Below are 4,777 nucleotides of genomic sequence, written 5' to 3'. Positions count from 1 at the left end.
TTTGGGGCTCATAGTTTATAAGCATATAATTTGTGACAAGAGCTACATAAGAGTGGGGCATGGAAGGGTATAGGAACATAGTTTGTGTATACTAATGAAGTTAAGTTGGTATCAAAGCAAAGAAGATTGTTGTAGATTTGGGATGTTAAATTTGAGCCCTATGGTAACTATGAATAAAATACTGGAGAATATGCAGACTCATAGAGACAGAAAATAGAGTGCAGGATGCCAGGAATGGGGGGATTGCAGGCAGAATGCAGTTAATGCATAAGGGGTGTAGGGCTTCTGTTTCAGGAGATGGGAACGTTTTAAGTAAAAGGGTGGTGAGGGTACTGCGATACTGAGAATGTGATTAATCCCATTCAATAGCATGCTTGGGAGTAGTTGAGATGGGACATTTTATGTTATATAAATGATCACACAATTTTTTTTAAAAAGAAAGGAACAAATGAGACCATGATGACTGAATATCATACATGATCCTGGATGGGATCCAGCAAGGGAAGAGAAATACTGGAATATAGCTGTAAGCTTTATATCAATGTTAAATTTCTTGAACTTGATAACTGCACCAAAAGTGGTTTCATAAGTGAATATCCTTGTTCTGAGAAAATGTACATGGAAGTATTAAGTATTTGAGGAGCATGATGCATGCAAACTATACTTCAGAAACTAGAGGTAGACAGATTAGATGATAGATTAGATAGATAGATACAGAGATACAGAGATATCTAGATGATGGATAGATAGAACGATATGGTAAAAAGTGTCAAAATGTAAAACTGATGTATCTGGGTTTCAGAGAGAAGGTAAGGATATGCTGAATTTCTCAGTATAGGGTTTGTAATATTTTTTTCATTGTCCTATAAGGTTGAAAATAGTTCCAAATGAAAAGGTAAAAAATACGTGGTTTCAAATCTTGGCTCTACCATGTATTAGCTGTGTGGCCTTGGATAACAAACTTAATGTTTCTGAACCTGTTTATTCATGTGCAGGATGAAGGGAACAGTAAGTCTCTCATGGGTGGTTGGGTGGATTAAATGAGATATAGCATGTAAAATGCCTAACATAGCTTCTGGCACATAGCAGACCTTCTGTGAACCCTGTTTTCCTTCCAAATAACTCAGGAGAGCAAAACAGGGAGATGATATGCACTGATTTCCCTCTCATATTGTTTCAAAAGAGAAGAGAAAGAAGGTGGTCAGGAGGGCTTGCTCTGACGCACCAACTTGAGTCGGAGCAAGCCGCCCATTTACACCACTCCTGCTCCTGGCCCTTCTCTGAGTACCTCACCTTAAGCGACCTGAGAAAAAGCAACTGCTCAAAAGCCAAGGCTTTATGCACCTTCGAGCCTTCTTTCCTTATTTTATGCAGTATTTCTCATGTAGCTCTGCTTTCTCTGAAAATATGTTCTTCTCACCTGTGTGAGTGAACTGGTCAGTCATTTTTAGGAACTGTGAATGTTGTTGAATTTATTTGCGAGGCAATGCTGCAGCTGCCAAATGCCAGAGTAGGTCTTTGGAGAAAAAGAACTCTAGCTATAGAAGAAAACAATGTAGATTTGCTTTTTTTTTTTTTTTTTGTCAACCTCTACAGCAGATAGTGTGCCTGTTAAGTCCTGTGTATTTTTCCACAGCAATCCACGAGTACAGTCTAATCCCAGGTTCTGGAAGGAACGCAGAGGCATATGGAGTGAGGCTGTAGAAAATTGATTCCTCTCCCTTTAGTGACCCTTTGTTTGTGACTGACTCTATTATGCACCCTGGAGGGCTGAGTATAAAGTTTAGTGTGGCACTTGGTGAGTCATTTGGAGAAAGTGTCAATATAAAAGATGCTACATAAAATAGCCGCCGCTCACGTTTTTTGTTTATAATCTCCAAAGAAGCTAAGCCTCTGGTTGGCCTGCTTTGTTTCATGCCCAGAACTGTGTTACGTAAATACAAGCTCAAAAACAAATGCTATTGATAATGATACCAGAAAGACGCCTGGGCCGGGGATTGGGAGAGTTGGGATTGCCTCCATGTTTGTAATGAACCAATTTGTCTCCTCCAGATCTCAGTTTTATTTGCAAGATGGACAGAGCAGTGCTTCCCAAACTTTTTAAACATCCAAATATTCTTAGACCACCCCCTCCCCACCACTGCCCCTTCACTCATTTGCCTAATATATTTACAGAGTACTTCCTATGACCCAGGCACTCTATTAGGAATTGAGGATACAATTTGTGAGAAAAACAGATGCAATCCTTGTCGTCTATTGGGAGAGACAGACATAAAACAAATGGGCATAAAAATAGAAATACAATCACAAACTGTATTAAGTGCTTTGAAAGAAAGGACTGGCATCGACAAATGGATATAACTGTGGAAATGTAATTAGGGACCGGGGGAGATTAGAGAAAGCCTGTGGCTGTTCTCTTAATGTCCTTTAAGAAACTGTGTAATGATAAAAAGTTACTGTGAATTGAATAATGCCTTTAAATTATTTGTATTTTATTAATCACAACAGCTTCTATTGTGTACATGTAGAACATGGTACTTGGTATACGTGTGAGACATCTTGTTGATTCAGTCTAGGGCCCATGAATGCTTCATACATGAAGATATGTACCTGGCACCCTACAGATGCTGCAGCCTCCCAGGGGACTGAGGATCACTTAACCAGAATATCCCTCCTTTCCCACTGGATCTAATGGCAACCTCTAGGGCTCTTCAGTAGAGAGCGTAAAGGAAAACAATTGGTTTCCCAGTCGGGATTCACACCAACACTGAGTGAAAGGAGGATCCATTCACTCCTCCACGGAGGCCATCCCGTACCCATCAGACAATGTCCACAGATAGATCTCCTCACCGGAAGTCCAAGCCATCTCCACTCCACCCAGCAAAGTTCCCTGCCACCAGGCTGGTCTGATCTAGATCACACTCAACACTCAAAATCTACACCAAGCTCTTCTAACAGTTGGGAGAGCAGGTGGCCAGGGACTCTTCAGCTCCACTCACTCCTGCACCCAACTGTTGTCAAACGGTATTTTATTTCTTGGTGCTCAATTAGGTGATTGCCTGCTGCATCACGGAAGAAAACATGTGGTTCTTCTATAATGGACTCTTTGCTATATAAAAGGCTATACATATTTGATTGACATTTCCAGATTATAGTCTTTAAGGCTTTCGGTCAAGCTCCCCCTTGGAAGTAGAGGTTTTCCTTCTTCTAATTCTTCCTGCTTAACCAGGGAACAGTGAATTAAGTTAAGAAGCTGAGTCCAGAATGGGAATGATTCCCTTCAATAGGCAAAACCACCTAAGGGTGGATTGGATGAGAAATTAAAATTCTGTTTGTGACTGACCGTCCTTTCTAGGAGGAGGAGAGAGGAGGTTGGGTCGGTGTCAGGTCAAGGACTGAGGTGGGGACAGTTGGGCCCCTTCCCAGGAGAAGGGCTGTGTAGAAAAGGGTGTCCTTGCAGAGCGGGTAATACTTCATTTAGACCTTACATCTTTGAAGGACAGAGATGGCATCTTTCTCATCTACCCCCAGCTGCTAGCCTAGGAGGCATACAATCACCATTGTTGAAGGAGTGAATCAATTCTGGAAAGGTATCAGGGTGAAGTCACTAAGCCAAGCAAGTGGGTGGAAATTAGCTTCAAGTAAGTTCTGGGAGAAGGTGAAGCAGGAGGCAGGAGAGAGGCCTGGGACAACACTGCCGTGGAGACCGCTAGCCCAAGGCAGGATGAACAAGATGCACTCTCAGAGAACACAGTGCAAGGTCATGGGAATCTGGATAAACTAAAGCTGAGTGCTCATAATGCAAAAGCACTTTTCATTTTGCAAAATTTAACTGCACCATTCCTTTAGATAGGCAATGTCTCATGTTGATTTGAAATACAATTGCATTCATTTACAATTTGTTTTTTAGAGACCATACCTTAGAACATTCCAAATATGTAAAGTGCACATTTATCTGTTGTGTGGGCTATTAATCTTTGTTTATTTAGATTCCATCAATGTCTAAGGAAAGGATTTGAAGTGACTAAGTATTTGTAGGTAACTAGTGAGCATAGGCAAAGAGAATTATTCAATATTACTTTCTATTTGCACCATGCTTCACAACTTACAAAGTACTTTCACACTCATATCTACTTGATCCTTTCCCAACCTCAGTGAGGTAGGCACTGTACTCCGTGTTGGAAGACGTGGAGCGAATCCCAGCTCTGCCACCTCCACCCAGGGTCACTGAGTTGGAACAACTCACCCAACCTCTCTGAGACTCTGCTTTCTCTCTCTTTAATATGAACACTTCATTTATTTTGTAGTCAACTTTAGTATTTTTTTTCAATGTGGCAATGAAATAGTTTCTAGGATTTAAATTCCAAATTTCCTAGACTGATTCGTGCACATGGTCAAGAAATCCACGTTCAAAAGGTTTTGTAATATAAAGTCCCCTGACCTAACCCTCTCCACCCTCTTTCCTCTTCCCATAGACAACTGTCATAAACATGTTTCTGGTTTTTGTTCTTCTTGTGGTTTCTTCTCTATCTGTAAATAGTATGTTTACATAGCTATTTCTTCATTTAGCAGCCTTAGTAGACATTATCCACTTCCTTCTAGGGCAGATAAGGTTTTAATTCATGCCCCCCCCTACCACCCCAAGTTCTGAGCTATTTCTGTTTTCCTGTTGCACTTGTAACTGTAGACAAACCTCTAATTCTTGTTTCATCAGTCAATGATAGCCCTTGATCTGTCATACTGTAAGAAATTGAAGCATAATGTCTCTTTATCTCTC

The sequence above is a fragment of the Dasypus novemcinctus genome, chromosome 1 (genome assembly GCF_030445035.2).
Source record: "Dasypus novemcinctus isolate mDasNov1 chromosome 1, mDasNov1.1.hap2, whole genome shotgun sequence".
NCBI lineage: Eukaryota > Metazoa > Chordata > Mammalia > Cingulata > Dasypodidae > Dasypus > Dasypus novemcinctus.
Note: the sequence above shows the minus strand (reverse complement) of the source record.